This window comes from Octopus bimaculoides, chromosome 11 (assembly GCF_046866305.1).
Source record: "Octopus bimaculoides isolate indiv1 chromosome 11, ASM4686630v1, whole genome shotgun sequence".
Classification (NCBI taxonomy): Eukaryota; Metazoa; Mollusca; class Cephalopoda; order Octopoda; family Octopodidae; genus Octopus; species Octopus bimaculoides.
The window spans coordinates 78,893,667-78,913,359 of NC_142938.1; the positions used below are offsets into that span (position 1 = coordinate 78,893,667).

Here is a 19,693-nt window from a genome sequence, read left to right on the forward strand (position 1 = left end):
CCTTTCTTTTGCTTGTCCACTAACTCGCATATATATAAATATATATATAATCAAAATAAGCAACAAGGATATCCAGAGGAAATGCAGTACGATCGTTTCATGCGACTCCATTTAATTGAACAATGTAAATCTTATATCAGACATTACATCAAATACACACACACGCGCGCACACACGCACACACACACACACACACACACACACACACATATATATGCATACAAACATGCATACATACATACATGCATATATATATATATATATATATATATATATATATTAAGAACCAGACTTGTGTTCTATAAACATATGGTACACTTCGAACCATCCATGATCTATACAGTTAATATTAGATAGGGTAACTATGGGTATATAGATATAGATATATTAACTCTCTCTCTCTCTGTATGTATATATATATATATATATATATATATATATATATATATATATATATATATGTGTGTGTGTGTGTATATACATATATATATATATATATATATATATATTATATATATATATATATATATGTACATATATATATGCATATTATTTTTATATAGTGTGTATATTTACATAAATATATGCATATGCATACATACAAACTGTATTAATGTATCTATTCACTCTCTCGTTGTCTCTCTCTATATATATGTATGCACACATATGTGTGTACATATCTATGTATGTATGTATTCACACACACACATATATACTACGAGAGCGACGAATATTTCCAGTGAGATAGATAAATACTTATGTGTGTGAGCTTGAATTCATATGTAAATGTTCGTTTTGTGGAAGGAAGTGAATGCATACAAGAAGTAATATTTCGGAATCCGTTCATAAATCTGTATAATATCAGTAGAATAACAGTTCTGATGTTGATTTTGCTGAACATTGAGTGCCCTAAAGACAAGCAAGTGGAAGTAAATAAGTAAATAACTTACTGTATGTTTGCTTCTTTATTTTTACCAAGCTGTTGCTGAAGCTGTTAGAAGACAAATATGTCCACAGAGTATAAAGATGAATGTAATTTATAGCAGGCGTTTTTTTTTTCTCCACTACAGTTGAAGGAAAGCACAACATATTTACATCGTAGTCAAATAACGTATCCCTGTAAGACAAAGAAAAGTTAAAACATAACCAACATCGCTAGACTGCATATATATATATATGTGTGTGTATGTGTGTGTGTGTATGCATATATATATACGTATGTATGTATTATGTATATATATATATAGACATATATATATATATGTTGCAAAAAAGGCAACATAATCCATGCCAATGATTTTTACTTTAGAAGAAAAATAATTGCCTTATATTTTTTCTTTCTCTTTCGCTTCTTTTCTTTGTTCTTTTGTTCTTTTGTCATCGCTGAACAAAAATCCGTTTTATTGTTCTCTCTTCCGTAAGTTCTTATGTTTTTGCTGTGCATTCTGTGGTGGATTTATCAATCAGGAAGGATGGTTGATCAGTTCTTTAACTGTTCTCGCTAAGTGTTGAAACACAGCAGAAATGTATTGTTTTAAACTGATTTTAAGGGAAATGGTATTGCAAAAAGCACCATGAGATAACGAAGTGACGAAGATGTAGGAAAGAAATAGGCAGATGGAATTAAGGCTAAATGCACTTCTCTCGTTCAAACTCTGAAATATAACAACTGCAATACAACCGATACCAGCACCACCAGTCGTACCTTTGATAGCCACAGGAAGAACGGTAACTATGTAACCAGCAATGATATTTACACATCTTCAATACCGTCAGAACAGCTGGAAAATAAAGACGGTACTATTATACCCTAATCGTAGTACCATTAGGGACAGTGAAGGATAACATTGCGAAATGGATATTCCACTGTCGAAGCGAAGTCTCCTTATTGACCCATTACGTCTCTTCGTCACACGAATAGAAAATGAAAAAGCAGAAGAGTTGACAAATTCTAATAAGTTGAAGTATGAAATCATTAGGGTATGGAAAATAAAGACGGTACTATTATGTCCCCAATCGTAGTACCATTAGGGACAGTGAAGGATAACATTGCGAAATGGAGAGGATAAATCGTATTTTATTGAGGTAACGCTATTGCGAAATGCTTACAAAATGGGAGCAACTAAAATATTACAAAGAGCACTCTATCACTAGATTGATTAAAGGGCATGGGAAAGATAAGTTGGAGGTAGCATGGCCCCTATTTCTACAAGTTATAGCCCACTGTCGCAGCAGAAAAGTGCTCATGTTATCAAAAACCATACTGAGCTCATAGCTATAATAACAATTATAATGTTATCGATTCACGGTTTCCGAAACCATTTTTATATGACAGAGATAATAAAAACATTTGTTCCAATATAAAACTCTACAACAAATCATTCGCAGATGTGAGCGGCAAAAATAATATAATACAATCTCCGCTTCTGTAAGTCTGTTAGAGTCAGAGACAGTGTGACAGGCATGAGCGCACTACGTCAGGCCGTTATGTGAGACAAAAAGAAAAGAGGTAAAGAAACAAAATAAAATGGTTCAGACTCTATTTAGTTCAGCCGTTATTTAGTTCAGGCTCTTTTTAGTTCTCAATGAAAGAAAGTGTACTACATGAGATAGAATGTACTAATTGTAGGGAAATTCAGTATCAGCCGTTTCTGACACCAAAAATGGGTCAAACATCAGTTTAAGGTTCAGAATTTTGCTTCTAGTTGAGCTTGAGAGGCGAGAAAAGGATGAGTGCGATGTCAGGATGTTATGGAAGATAAACCTAAGAACATATTTGCTGTTTATTTCAGTCATTTCACCTGCTTTCGGTCAGTCAGCAAATCATTCAAGTCTGTATTTTTCAAATTTGGCCATCTCCACAAACTCTTGGCAAAGTTAACATAGAAAGAGAGAAAGAGAGAGAATATAAATATCACAACACACTCGTCTTTTTATTCTTTTTCCTTGTTTCAGTCATCTTACTGCGGCCATGCTGAAGCACGGGCATTTTAGTCGAGCAAATCGATCCCAGAACTAATTTTTTCTAAGCCTAGTACTTATTCTATCGGACTCTTTTGCCGAACCGATAAGTTACGGAGACGTAAACACACCAGCGTCGGTTATCAAGCAATGATGGGGGTGGGAACAAACGCAGACACACAAAAAAACGCGCGCACACACACACATATATATATATGTATATATATATATATATACGACGTGCTTCTTTCAGTTTCCGTCTACCAAATCCACTCACAAGACGCTGGTTGGCCCAAGGTGCCACGCAGTGGGACTGAACCCGGAACCGAGTGGTTGGTAAGCAAGCTACTCACCACACAGCCACTCGTGCGCCTATACACAATAATTCAAAATGATAGTTATAAAATGCACGTAGACAACATGTAATACAAATACATGCTAGGCTCTTGAGATGTATTTAGATATATCTATAAAGCAAACAACACCAATAATGATAGTATATTAAAGGCATCAGAACTGACATCTGTAGTAGTAGTAGTAGTAGTAGTAGTAAATGTAGTGAAGGTGGTAGTAGTGTTTGTCGTGATGGCGGATGTGAAGTACGTAGGACGTAAAATTTGTTTTCAGAACAGAATTTAAATTACATGCTGATGAAATACATGAGGGAGAGCGAGGAACCAGTGCTTGTACAAAAACATAACGATGAGAAATTTAAAAAACAAAACCAACACTATCGAAAACGTGCAAAACCTCAATAAGTTAAGACAAATAAAATAATCCAGAATATCATTTAGTGTTAAATTACAGGTTATAATCATGAAGTGTTTATGTAAGCCTCATGAACACTATTTTCATATCATGTTCACTTCCTCCTCTCATACCCCAATTTTTTGTATCTTTCGATTCCCCTCTCATTCACGTTTATCTCCCCACCTCTGAAAATTTAAGCTTGTTTCATTGCTGTTTTCATTTCTCCTCAAAGATTTTTCGCCGAGATGATATGTGAGCATTAATAGATTTTTAATAGCTGTAGTAAAAAGGTTTAATACCCAAACCGAATATTATATAAAGCAGAATTTAGCTGCAGTTTCCTCATTACTTACAGCGGATGAAAAATGTAGGTGAACAACTGATAGATAGATAACGATATCTACAACGTATATACAAACGTTGAAAGTCGGCAATGAAATATTTGTATGTTAGAAACACACATACAATCTCAAGGATCGCAGAGAACGGGTGCAGATAGTTACATACGGTATTTCGATCTGAATTGATCTCCTTAGTGATGCACAACCCTGGACATTGTGAACGAAAGAAGCAAAAAAAAATGGAAGCATTTGTTCCACTATAGAAAACTAAGGCATTGACTGATGTGGGCAACAAAAATAATATAATTCAAACACGTAAATCAGACGATCTAACTTAATTGCATTATTATCCACAGAGGTAAGGTGGTGAGCTGGCTGAATTGTAAGCACGTCGGGCAAAATGCTTAGCGGCATTTCGTCCGCCTCTATGTTCCGAGTTCAAATTCCGCCCAGGTCGAGTGTGCCTTTCATCCTTTCGGGGTCGATAAAATAAGTACCAGTTGAGTGCTGGTGTCAATGTAATCGATTAATTCCTTTGCCCCAAAGGAAACAGAAAATGAACTTAGTAAGAATCTTTATTCAACACAACGATCCTTTTGGACGATCATGAGATAGTGTACACCTACTTGTGTTGTATCCATCAATGCATGGTGTGTCATGCCGCGTGTCTCCTTTAAATAAGATACCTCGCTACACATACTGAATTTTGCTCGGTATGTTGGGTTTGCCTGTACTAGCCAACATACGACAGGTGACCACAACATGCGAACCAAAATACACTATATATAGCAAGGTATCATATTTAAATGAGATGCGCGACGAGACACTGCCTGCACTGATGGATGCAACACAACTAAACGTACAATGTCCCACCCGTAAAGAACAAATGCACGAAGGTAAACTGTAAAGACCATTGCACGTAGAAAGTTCCCCTCCGTTGCATAAGTCTGAGCAAGTTGTTTATGGAAGACCAGTAGTGCCCATGCATACCAGGCTCCCATCTCCACGCCACCGATGGAAAAGGTTAAGACCGATACAGCTTGCCACTAGTGACGTCGCAACGTGAAATAAAGTGTCATGCTTAAGAACAACAACACGAAGCCCAGTCCGGGAATCGAACTCCTCTATGCATATGGTATCGCCAACATTGTTATGGCGATAATCTTTTACACTATAACCTTGTATTAACAATAAAACATATCATGAAGCTGGGTTAGGACAACGTAACAATCCAACAAACTCTCCACGAGCTATGCACGAACCGACAAACAATATTCCGACAAACTATCAAAACGACACCTTACGGTTTTTTTCGTTGCCCGTCCGCGACTTGAAATCTTTGCTAAAGATTTCTTCGTACCTTCTAAAGTACGCTGCAAACGTTATACCTTCCTCTGAGTCATAAGTGAATTCTGTTATAAAGTTCGATACGTCGTCTGGCGCAAATGAACGTATAGTGTTTCCGGTCTTCTTAAGACATAGCTCCATTAACTGTTCTTGTTTTTCTTGTTGCTGAAGTAGTTGTTTCTGCAACTCCTGTTGCTGTTCTTGCTTCTGTTTTTGCAACTGTAATATAAAAGCTAATAGGTCTTCAATCATTAACAACTTTGTATCACGAAAATTTGTTAACTGATCTGCGTGAGCTTCGAACGCTCGTCGCCAATATTGTTATGACGATACGTTTTTTACTCTATAGCCGTGTAGTAACAATAGAACATATAACGATGCTGAGTAAGAACAACGTCACAATCCAACACACTTTCCACGACCTTATATACGAACCACTAAACCATATTCCGACAAACTATCAATACGACTTCATGCGATAAACGCCTACCCTGTACGGTCTCCCACGCAGTCCGCTACCATTTATAGTCGTTTGGTCAAGTCTATTCTCGCAGGGGGATGTCATGACGTTCGCCACAACACACACACATATGTATGTATATATGCCTGTGTGTGTGTGTGTGTGCGTGTGTGTGTGTGTGTGCGCGCGCGCGCCCGTGTGATATACATGCATTCTGACACGCACGCACTTATATATTGTAACTCCTCCTAAATTCTGAATTAAAATGTCGTGATTGATGTGTAACTTGTATCCCTGTGTAATTTAGTTAAATGTCATGCTTTTGTTGCTTTCGATTTAATCGATTACAGGGTTGGGGAATCTACGTAGATTAAAGTAACAATAATGACTTTTACTCATATAAATCTGAAATTGCAGATTAATTCCCATAAAAGAAAGGAAGGGTAGGTCGTTCATTTACACTAATTTATAGTTGTAACAAACAGTTACGACTAGAAATATTTTCAGCGGTACATCATACATTACATATCTCACATGAAGTCTTTATTTGCAAACAATAAATCCCATTGATGTACACTTTGAATAATTGTTTTTAATTGAGACACAAGGCCAGTGATTTTGAGGGGAATGGTTACACGATATTATTGAACCCAGTACTTGATTTGTACATTATTTTATCGGCGCCGAAGGATGAATAACTCAGTTGACATTGTGGGATTTGAACTCAGAACGCAAAGCACTGAAATAGAGGAGGCTAGGCAAAGTTTTCGTCGCTCTAACGATATCACTACCCTAACCACTTCTTAACTAATAATACAGAATTTGACAATGGCAAATTCCTCCAGCACTGCAGCTGAGATGACGTTGGAAATAATAATTATATTATAGAAACCATGTTGCGATCATTGTATGTTGTTTTAAATGACAGCTGTTTATTCATATTACTGCCTTCTTTATCTGAATATCCAACTAATGAATAAACCAGCGTGAGGATTGTTTCCTGCTAACTCCATCTGTTAAAAATAATAGTTAAATATCCTTTATATCAAATTCTAGCGTCTTAAGAAAAGTATAGACTCGAAAATGCAGTTCCGGAGAGAAAAGAGTGAGAATATCGTAACAAATATACCCTTGGTTATGGAACTAATCGATCAGAACTGATCGATCAGAGCTGATCAACGCCTAAGGAACAAGAACAAGAAGAACTATCATCTATTTAGCGTTTAAGAAACCAGATTTCAATAGTGGTCTTGCAAACCTCTAATGTTAGAAACTGATTAACTTTTAACAAATAATTGTACCATTTCCTGATGTATGATGTAATATTTAGTGTGCGACAGAGCAAACTTATAATAATATTCTGGAGATTGTTATCTTAATGTTATCATGTAACTGCGTGTCAATCAAAGTGTTCAACAACTTTAAGCTTAATCAGATTGAAACAAAACTACAACGCTAAAATAGAAGTAGAATGGTGCAAATGTTATCACGACACTTCCTTGAAGAAGTTCTCTGGGAATATTTGATACGACAGAGATAAAGAATCTTTCACATTGATTTCCCACTAAAGCCCCAACGTCGCCGGCCAATAAAGAGTTTAATTCAATTAAGAATGAACAGAAATGGCTTAAAAGGTAACAATACCGGTAGGCAGCCCCTGATCAATTAAATTATGAAAGGAAAACACGCAACACATCAACAGCTGCATGTAAATAGAATTGGTTTGAAAGACATTGACAATAAAGCATGGAAAAATCACTGGAATTCTATTACTATCTTTCATCTCCTATATAAAATTTTGAATTCTCTTTTTATTCCGGATCACGATCCACCTCTTCAATATTCTACTATTTACTTTCAAGGAGATAATATGGATATCTAAAACACATACAGACTATATGCAAATATAAACGATATGTATGTGTGACCTTCAAGATGCTACAAGCTTACACAGCGATGTCCGTACGTATTAACACAGGAAAGCATATGATTCTCACATGTCGAAAGCAGTTTATCATACTCTCACGCATTTAACCTCACACAGTTTCCTACAACACACAAACAAATGAATGTTAAGAACATTAAGAACATGACGAGGCATATGTATATATATATATATATATATATATATATATATATATATATATATATATATATATATATATATATATATATGAATGTATGTATGTATGTATGTATTTAGACAATTATACGCAAATAAACATACGCAGACGCGTGCTCGTGGATTTGCATGTACGTATGCATATATATATATATATATATATATATATATATATATATATATATATATATATATATATACATAACTGTGTGTATGTGTGTATGTATGCATGATTGTCTGTAATTGTGCGTGCGTTTGCATCTTTGTGTATGTGCTTGCGTGCATTTTATATACGTAAACGTATAAACACTTATATACAGACACACAAACACATAAATATGTGTTTGTATGTATATAATTTTATATACATATACATATATATATATATATATATATATATATATATATATATATATATATATATATATATATATATATATATATATATATATATATATATATATCCATACTGCTTGTGTGGAGTGTGTCCATCAAAGTGGATGATTGCGTGAATTTCTGTATGTAATGGCTTTCGAAATTGCTGGACTGTATCAGTAACTTCAGCGGGAATTGATAACCATCGCTTAATTTCTTCTGTAGAATATAATTCCTTATTATACAATGGCAAATACTTCTCCTGCGGGAACCATTCTTCTTCTCTTCTTACTATCTATACAATCATGAACAAAACATTGCTTTTACTCTGGAGTATCTTTCATAGTTACTCAAAGACTCTAGTCAGCTGCTATCTTCAAAGCGGAATATTTAAACAGGTAGTCTTTGGACTTTCATCGTCTATGAGAAACGGTTATTTCACTGGAGTATTATTCTCTTTCCCATATATATATATATATATATATATATATATATATATATATATATATATATATATATATATATATATATTCAATTAAAATTGAATATATATACAAAGCCAGCAACTTCAGGGGAGGAGTAAGACGATTACAGCGACCCGAGTCCTCAAATGGTGCTACTTTATCGACCCCGGGAGAATGAAAAGTCGAATTCGGCGGAATTTGAACTCAGCATATAAAGACGGGTGCAATGCCGCTTATAATTTTATCCGGCCTGCTAACGATTATACCAGCACGGCGCCTTAATGGTATAAATAATATTAAGAAAATAGTACGTGTATTATTATATTCTTGGTTTAACAGGTAAATTCCATTGTGTCCAGGAGAGTTTTATATTACTGAAAATTCGCATCATGTCACACAAAGTTTCCAATATTATTTCATTCGGACTACGCTTTTGATTTTCACTGTAATCCTTCCTACTGTTCTATCATGCTTTAATTACACCTATTTTCTCTCCTAAATCCGTCCTCTATTACCCATTTTCGTCACTCATTTTCTTTTTCCTTATACTATACTATGTCGTCTCTGTTCTCAAATTTCTGGTAATGAAATCTTCAAGATATCCCTTCTACAATTCTATCTCACATCTATTTGGTTTCATCTTTCTGTATAATGATATATTTTACATTTCTTTGTAGTATTTATCTCTTTTTCTGTGGTTCTTGCGTACCTCTCCATCATATATTCATCTTTTGCATTCGTTCCTTTCTTAATTTCGGCAATATATATTTTATAATATTGAAGATAATCATTCAAACATTAACTGACATATAATGTTTGCAGAGGGAACAAATGATGAGTTAGATATTCCAGAATCCGATGGTCACATTTCTATCAGCGGAATCTATGAGATAACCAATTTGAAATATAAATACACTACGTTAATACAAAGGTACGTAACACCGAATCTCTATTTCTGTTACATCATAATCTGTCCATAAATACCATATATTACGTAATACTGTACATTACGTAATGCTGTATATTACGTAGATATTACGTACGCTTCGAATGTAAAATGCAATCTAGTAAGATGAATACTGTGTCATCTTGAGTACTGACTACTTCTGCCGTAGCTTTCTACAACTACAGTTGGTTGGTTTAGTTGCTTTCAGTATGCGCACATCACCAGAAATTTAAATGGGAGAAAATAGCAAACTTTGTAAATCTCGGGATTTACCTATTGTTTAATTTTGTCGTCCCGGGAAGGATAAAAGATAATTTGAGTTCAGCAGGCAATCCAGATAATTACTGGAAAGCATATTGTCCCTGGCTCAAATTTTGCTGATCTCTAACCCTTCAATATTGATAATAATCATTTGTAATTTACGTAGGAGGCGAAGAATTTTGAGCGGTGACTGTATAATTCATTGGTACTTTATTTTGAATCTATATCTTCAGGAGGAGTTACATCAATCCTTTCGATATTAATAATAATAATAATAATAATAATAATAATAATAATAATAATAATAATAATAATAATTGAATGATGGATGGACATAGGCATTCTTTGCGATCATAGTATCGTAGTAGTAGTAGTAGTAGTAGTAGTAGTAGTAGTAGTAGTAGTAGTAGTAGTAGTAGTAGTAGTAGTATCGATCGTGGAGGACAGACAAATTTTAAAATAAATTGCATTCAAATTTCCTAATATTTTGCAAATTTCCAATTTTAATTGATTGCTAACACTACATTATTTGAAAAGAATTTAGTTTTCATACATATTCATTTATGGTATCCGAGATCGCAATAATTCCTTGATGCGATACTCGTTTACGTGGATCAATTTATTCCTGATACATTACACTAATAAGTTACCATGTTTGTATGAAAATCACGATGTATAATTTTTATCAAATGAAAGATTTGCATGGATTTAAACAAATAAATCACATTGTTATATACATTCTGAGATGTTAATGCAAAGATTAAACAAGAAAAAGAAATAATCCAGGAAGTGAATATTGTATAAATATTATTTTTATTGTATTTGTAAGAAACTTTTAAAGAGAAAAAGTTTAATGCTAACACGTTTAAAGTGTTCTGGCATTAAAAGACTATAATTAATAAAACTTATATAATTATCACTCATAAACTACTTTATATACCAAACTTGTTAACCAAATATGAGTATATTTTCTAATAAAAGTGACAGTTTTATGGATAGATTTTCAAAACGATTAAATGTTCCACGCGAAAGATATTGTTTGCTTTTTTGTAACTTTTAAATATTATTTCTTTAATACTCCAATGTGTTATAGATTATCAATAAATTCTTCATATGAACAATATTTTAGGTTTCTCATTATCTAAATAGGATATAAAAATATTTATTGAATAATATATAATATTTTATTTCTTTACATTTAATGCACATATGACAAACTCACTCAAAGCGATGCATTGTTAGGCAAACTAAAAATGAATCCAGTGATGTTGCTTTACAAACAAAACATACATCTGACGGTGATCTTTCGGTTACACTTGTATAAAGCGCTTTCTTTATCATATCAAATTAATCAGAACTGCTTCTCTTTAATCTAATAAAATATATAGAATACTAGTTATCTTTTGAATTCAGAGTAGATGAGTGAAACTGACTTTCGTGTGCATGCTGTTGTTAGTGTTACCGCTAGATCCTGGTGAAACTTATCCCGGCTTATCTGTAATCAAAGGCATTCAGCTAAGAACACTTTGTTTAAAACTGTATTTATTTCCCTATTGAAGGCTAGCATGAAGAGGATTTCGCTGCCATTTCCACAGGTAGAGCGACTTAGTAGATAGTCAGACCTTGTGATGTCAACTTGCAAAAGGCCTACAGTGATTTTATAATAGAAACTTCTTTTAAAGTGTTATAAACTAAAACCTTCCATCACTATTTTCTGTTGATTTATGTTCTAAATACTAGCTTGATAATGACCAAGTATCTTAATAATTTCTTCATTATTTTCAAAATTCATTGAAATAAAGGCATTCTATCTCAACAGGAATATGATAATAAAACTGCCAAACACGTAATCTAAACGTCTAAACAGGTGAGTAGTGTTTGAGCAAGTCGGTGAAATGATGCATACCTGTTGCTACGCTGCAGTCAAACACAATGCATTATTGGCTTCGTCTATTAAACAGTAAAGAGATTCCATCATTAGATGACATCCTTGTCGTAAACAGCAATGTAGTTTATATTTCACGAGAGCTATTTGACGTACAAAGCCAACTTCCCATTTGAAGAAGCTGAACGGTCCCTTTACTCAGTTGTATTGACCAATCGAGCAATGATGGATGGCTCGGTAGAGGAAAGGTCATGAAATTAATTCTATTTACCATGTGTATTTGTATCTGACAAGACAATGCTACATCAAATATTAGGTTTCCCTTGTGCAGCTGATACTAAATCATTATAGAGCTAACGCTTCGAGCCACTTCTGTTATTTAGAATGAATTTCTCGTCAGTTATTTGGTTGTATTAGAATCTATAGGAATTGCGAGTCGTTAATAATTATATCAAATTTATTGTCGTTGTTCTTTGAGTGTTTCATGGATGGAAGCATTAATATTTTTCTTTGATTTTTAATTCAGATTATTAAAATGCTTTCAGAGTCTTGTTCCAGACATATCATTGCCTATTAGCACATGAGCAGTTTATATTAGAATTTTTGCATTTTACACATAATAAAACACGAATATTTGCTCCCAAATTAATTGTCAAGTTGTGTGAATATTACCAGCTGCATATTATCAAGCCTGTGGTGTACAATACTGCATTTAATAGTTGTACATTGACACAAAAGTTATAGTTTTACTTTCACTATTCAATTATCCTTACATTTTATCTTTTATTTATTAAATATTATTCAGTTGAAAACGTATGGAACATTTGATTCCAAATAAAATGAGTGAGAATTGTCCGACAATTATCCATGAATGGCATTTGATCAGTTCGGAATAGAAATTGTTTAACGTTCTACAACTTTTATTTGTAAAAGAGCATTCAGTGAATTTCAAAGTTAGCTCTGAATAAAGTCAGCTTTGTTTTCTCGATATTTTCATTTGTTAATATCCAATTTTCTTCAGTTCTTTTCTCTATTCAGAGAATCGATACAGTAAGCATTGAAATTGTTCAGAAAAAAAATGATTATTATCTAGTTCTAGCTAGATAGACATATGGGCTGCTGGTAAATTTACATGCTGTCAAATTACGAACTCAATGTGAATTACAGTAATTTCATACTGAGGAATTATAAGCCAAAAATGGCAGACTGTGTGAGTGAGATGCATCTAGTGTAAATATTGAGAAGATAATATTAAATTATTTTCTTCTATTATTACGATAACCAAATTAGAAATATTTACATTGAAGTTCATTTTTCAATACATGATTGATGAAATAATGTCTAAAGATATTCATTTTTCTTACTTTACCGTTGTATATTAGTTTTATTGTGAACTACTTTCCATAGTTTCTCATATATTAAAAATGACAACTTTACAGTTATCAATCACCATTCCACTGACTTTGTAGGCTTGTTATACTTATCTCAAAAACTGTTGCACACTTATCTGTTATATTCGAGCGATCAAACTGCCAGTTGGATATTTTATAATACATAGTTTACAATGAAACGTATCTATTTCATATTTCTATATTTATTACCTCATTTTGTTTATTCATCAGTTACATTCTCCAGTGTTGCTACGATTTTCACTGTTCAATTTCTCATTCCACGGAGCATCATTTGTTGAAAATGAGTTAAAATAACTCGCATAATGATACAATTGCTGCAGTAGTATGACGCAAAAGCTATTTGGTTATTCATTTGAGCATAACCAGTATTTTAATGAAATATCTTTGTTTTATTGATCGGAGTATTGCATTTTTAGCGGGCCATTATAACGGACGAAACTGATCTTTCGAATTACGAGTGCAATAACACACAATACAGACACCCACACACAAATATGTGTGTGCGCGCGCGCATAATCTTTTGTATGTATATGCACCCATAGACACATACACACACAGATATATATATATATATATATATATATATATATATATATATATATATTTAGTCGTAAAACCTTCTGGGTTCTATGATAAACGAATCAATGTAGAGTGTTTACTGGCGATGATACTATTAAACCTTCGTATATATTTTAACTGAATACAATCTAGATGTTGACAATGTAACGTACGCCATGACACGTTTTGCTTTACGCTAATCCAATATTGTAAACTTTACTGATTAAATAACAATTAATACAAGGAATAAATTATGAACATAGCATTGACTTTTTTACGCTTCTTACTTTCTCTATCGAAAGAATTTTTTAGAGATATGGTTCAAACTATATGTAGGTTCGATTAGAAAAAGATATTGATTTGAATCTAATTCCATCGTGGTGTACAAACTTTTTTAAGCAAGGCGGAAACCGTTTGGGACCGTACATGTTTTGCATTATATGGTCTTAAATATTCAGGGCTATGATTTTAACGAAGGTGCGATATCTATTTAATCTGCTGCCAACTGTCAAAAAATGTTGACATACATGACCTCCTGTCCGGTTTAACACAACCGCTTTAACCTTCGAGGCTTTGAAACTGTTCCACATATCTCTTTAAGCATTCAGTTCATTCTGTTATATTGATGACATTCCTAAACTTTTCTAAATGTGACAGGGGACCTCAAAAATTAATAAAACTCATAGGTTCTGCACTTTTTTCAAATATTACCCCTTAAAAAAAATTAGTGTAAGAATTTATTTATAAATATTTCAAGTCGTACAAAATCATCCGCAGACACTGTAAAAGTAACTGGTACATTTATGATAGTCAGATCAATGTGTTTAACAGAAATTGTTTTGAATTTCTACTGAATACAACTCATAGAATGTAAAAGTTGATTTCCGAATTTATTTAGTTTTGTCTTAAGGTTCTGATAGTAATTCTGGAAAAATGGGCTAGTATATCTTTATAATTGTAAATACATTAATCCCTCCACTATCGCGATAGGTGAAAATCCACGACTTAGAAACAGTACTGTATTTTTTTTTATTTTTATAATTTGTATATATTCATTTTATTATGAATGGAAAACAACATCACGGAGGAATCGATGTAAGCTTAAATGATAAACTGCGATAGGCGAACCGGTTATGGTGAGGGATTAATGTACTCAAAATAGAGGAGTACAATGGCGTGTAGACTTTAATTTTCTTGAAGGAAGCTTTTAGACACGATTATGTTGATGTATCCTTTTGATCTTATTATTATTACGATTGATATGAATAATACTTCTGCGATATTTTATCAAGAAAATAAATGGAATATTATTCTTAGAAGATGAGATGCATGCGAGTAGAGCAGCTACAAAGAAATGGACAGCTATACACAGAAATATTAGATACACATATATTTACTTAGCCAGATATATACGCGCACGCATATTTTTATGTGCATATATACAGATTTACCGTTAGTAAATATGTATGTATGTATGTATGCAAATATATATTTCCGTTTTCATTCTATATTACATAAATACACTGCTGTAACTTGATCCGGTATGGGCTGACATGCTCTTTGACAGATCACTACTAGGTTTTCCTATCAATTTAGTTCATTTTCTCAATTTTAGACTCCAAGTACAGTAACGTGAATTTAAGACGGTGGGCAACAGTGCATCAACTGTAAACTATTTACAGTTGATGCAGCGTTTGCATATAGAAGGCAATGTTTTCTGTGTGTTATATGCTTATATGTGTATCCACTCACGCACACCCCACGCGCACGCACACGCACGCGCGCACACACACACACACACACACATATATATATATACATATATATACATACATATAGTTATATTTTATATACAGCACCTCGAGCATACAGCCTTCTTGGTTTGGTTGAACGAGAGAGAGAGACAGAGAGAAAGACAGGCAGAAGAGGCAGCGAGAGGGAAAGAGAGACAGAGAGAAAGACAGGCAGAAGAGGCAGCGAGAGGGAAAGAGAGACAGAGAGAAAGACAGGCAGAAGAGGCAGCGAGAGGGAAAGAGAGACAGAGAGAAAGACAGGCAGAAGAGGCAGCGAGAGGGAAAGAGAGACAGAGAGAAAGACAGGCAGAAGAGGCAGCGAGAGGGAAAGAGAGACAGAGAGAAAGACAGGCAGAAGAGGCAGCGAGAGGGAAAGAGAGACAGAGAGAAAGACAGGCAGAAGAGGCAGCGAGAGGGAAAGAGAGACAGAGAGAAAGACAGGCAGAAGAGGCAGCGAGAGGGAAAGAGAGACAGAGAGAAAGACAGGCAGAAGAGGCAGCGAGAGGGAAAGAGAGACAGAGAGAAAGACAGGCAGAAGAGGCAGCGAGAGGGAAAGAGAGACAGAGAGAAAGACAGGCAGAAGAGGCAGCGAGAGGGAAAGAGAGACAGAGAGAAAGACAGGCAGAAGAGGCAGCGAGAGGGAAAGAGAGACAGAGAGAAAGACAGGCAGAAGAGGCAGCGAGAGGGAAAGAGAGACAGAGAGAAAGACAGGCAGAAGAGGCAGCGAGAGGGAAAGAGAGACAGAGAGAAAGACAGGCAGAAGAGGCAGCGAGAGGGAAAGAGAGACAGAGAGAAAGACAGGCAGAAGAGGCAGCGAGAGGGAAAGAGAGACAGAGAGAAAGACAGGCAGAAGAGGCAGCGAGAGGGAAAGAGAGACAGAGAGAAAGACAGGCAGAAGAGGCAGCGAGAGGGAAAGAGAGACAGAGAGAAAGACAGGCAGAAGAGGCAGCGAGAGGGAAAGAGAGAGAGAGAGAAAGACAGGCAGAAGAGGCAGCGAGAGGGAAAGAGAGACAGAGAGAAAGACAGGCAGAAGAGGCAGCGAGAGGGAAAGAGAGACAGAGAGAAAGACAGGCAGAAGAGGCAGCGAGAGGGAAAGAGAGACAGAGAGAAAGACAGGCAGAAGAGGCAGCGAGAGGGAAAGAGAGACAGAGAGAAAGACAGGCAGAAGAGGCAGCGAGAGGGAAAGAGAGACAGAGAGAAAGACAGGCAGAAGAGGCAGCGAGAGGGAAAGAGAGACAGAGAGAAAGACAGGCAGAAGAGGCAGCGAGAGGGAAAGAGAGACAGAGAGAAAGACAGGCAGAAGAGGCAGCGAGAGGGAAAGAGAGACAGAGAGAAAGACAGGCAGAAGAGGCAGCGAGAGGGAAAGAGAGAGAGAGAGAAAGACAGGCAGAAGAGGCAGCGAGAGGGAAAGAGAGACAGAGAGAAAGACAGGCAGAAGAGGCAGCGAGAGGGAAAGAGAGACAGAGAGAAAGACAGGCAGAAGAGGCAGCGAGAGGGAAAGAGAGACAGAGAGAAAGACAGGCAGAAGAGGCAGCGAGAGGGAAAGAGAGACAGAGAGAAAGACAGGCAGAAGAGGCAGCGAGAGGGAAAGAGAGACAGAGAGAAAGACAGGCAGAAGAGGCAGCGAGAGGGAAAGAGAGACAGAGAGAAAGACAGGCAGAAGAGGCAGCGAGAGGGAAAGAGAGACAGAGAGAAAGACAGGCAGAAGAGGCAGCGAGAGGGAAAGAGAGACAGAGAGAAAGACAGGCAGAAGAGGCAGCGAGAGGGAAAGAGAGACAGAGAGAAAGACAGGCAGAAGAGGCAGCGAGAGGGAAAGAGAATCGTGTGAGCGTACGGAGGCAAGTATGAACGGAGAGAATTATACTGGAATCGTGGCACTCCGTCGGTTGCGACGAGGGTTGCAGTTGATCCGTGTACCCTTAACGTAATTCTCGGGGTGATGCAGCGTGACACGGAGGGTGACAAGGCTGGCCCTTTGAAATACAAGAAGAAAGAGTGAAAGTTGCTGTGAAAGAGTAAAGCAGAGTTCGCCACCACCCTCTGCCGGAGCCTCGTGGAACTGTGGGTGTTTTCACTTAAACATTTCAGAACGCCCGGTCTGGGAATCGAAACCGCGAACCCACGACCGCGAGTCCGCTACCCTAACCACTGGGCCATTGCGCTTCCACTATACTGGAATACCAAAGGAGAACTTGAAACTGTTACTCCGTCTTTTACGTAACCGAGTAATTAATACGGAGAGGAAAACTTATGAAATAAGGCAATGGTTATAAATTGATGTAGAGAAATAACTATAAACGCAGTTTAGTAAATCAAGTTTTAGGAAAAACTCCAGGCAAAATACATTGTTAGAATTTAAGGAAAATCAGACAAAGTGGGAAAGAATAAAGCAGAATACAATATCTACATATAAGCGTTGGAATGAGTGCTGACGAAAGAAGTTTACTTCCCAACCACATGGCATCTTGAGCAAGTGTTTTTACAATAACTCTGGGCGGAGACTTAGCCAATCTGTTTCTCCATTCGTTCTGCTCCTTCCACCCCCTCTCTCTTTGTATGCCATTCTTTCTCTCCCTCTATATATACTTCCTCTACTCCACCGCTTGACCGGTGTCTAGTGAAGGCAGTGTTGTTATTTTTCGCCCTGCATTTGATCAGACTGGTCATGCTAGTCTGGGCTTCTGCTACGTCCATTAGTTGAGGGATTGAAACGGGTTCAAGATAGTATATGTAAAAGTATTAAAAGGAAAAATCAGAAAAAAGTGAAATTAGAATAGTGAAGAGGTGAAATTAGAATGGTGAAGACATTAGAATGGTGAAGACATTAGAATGGTGAAGACATTAGAATGGTGAAGTGACTTCATGTAATGAAAAGAAATGAGAAATGATAAACGACATGATAGATCTACAAATACATAATTAAAAACGGAGAAAGGTGATTAGAGGTTTAGCAAACTTTGTTATACGATTTTATTAAATATTGATATATGACTTCAATTATATAACACAAATAGAGTTATACGAATAGGTAGGAGAGAAGATTAGACCGGTGAGAATAGAAAGCTTATGATATATAGACAAATTAGATTCAGATGTAGTGTAGAGGGCGAGGATAAGACATTGTGTAGTAGAAAGATAACAGACACAAAAAAAGACTCTGGCTCAAATTTACAGATGAAATACTATTCAAAACGTTTGCGAACATGAAACGTTCCAAAATTGGAACACAGTGAGAATGCACGTATAGTCTTAAATAATCAATAATAAATATATTTAAGTAAGAAAACTAAGGATGTTTTACCCAGAGTGAAATGGTGTGTAAACTTCTTTAACGTAGGAACATATTGACAGTTTCTATGTCAAGAGAAAAGCCGAGAAAGATACTGCAGAATGCCTTTAAGTGTGGTATGATGTCACGGAGGTAGCTTCTGATAAACAATGGCAGTAAAATAAGTACTTTGATCTAAAGCTCATATGTAACGCGAATTTCTTGCGGGCTGTTGATGAAATATTCAAGTGTTACTTGTTTGCGGATGACCTCTCATGCGACGCTAGATTGCTAGACTGTATACCTAAGTAAAAGAGACAGAAAGGGATAACTTCTACATTTTATGTGTTATGTATATGTATTTCTCGAAAACTTCATTATAATCTCATTAAAATGAAATGTAGCCCCTCATCGAGACATCTTATCTCCAAGGTTACGCTTTAGTAGACCAAGAGCAGGAGAGAGACAGAGAGAGAGCTATGAAATAATAAATAAAAACGCGTCTAAACCCCGTTATGTGACACAAAGTGTCGAATATGAAACATTCCGCTGGAAATATTAAGTTTATGGTCAACAGTTGCCAAACAATTATCACAAAGACATGGTCTTATTTTTAACCATGCAATTACAATATAATTTTCCCTCTATTAAAAGCTTGGAAGCCTAAAAACAATATGCACTTTTTTTTTTATAAAGCGAAGGAATTAAGGATCATGTTTAACAATATTGAAACTAAATAAATATGAATGT

At 35.5% G+C, this 19,693-nt stretch overlaps 1 long non-coding RNA gene across 5 annotated transcripts in view; it reads right to left on the minus strand.

Moving 5' to 3' along the window:
• The window catches only part of LOC128249107 (uncharacterized), a 94,423-nt gene extending 86,507 nt beyond the window's left edge, over nucleotides 1-7,916 (minus strand). The window contains exons 1-3 of one of the 5 annotated variants that reach the window (XR_016243730.1): nucleotides 5,413-7,913; nucleotides 1,325-1,501; nucleotides 951-1,117 (exon numbers count right to left, since the gene is read on the minus strand). This is a non-coding gene — a long non-coding RNA (uncharacterized LOC128249107). Of the gene's footprint in view, nucleotides 1-950; nucleotides 1,118-1,324 lie in introns of all 5 variants that reach the window. The other 4 variants (XR_016243732.1, XR_016243733.1, XR_008265234.2 and 1 more) reach the window with 4 other exon arrangements.
• Nucleotides 7,917-19,693: the final 11,777 nt, after the last annotated feature.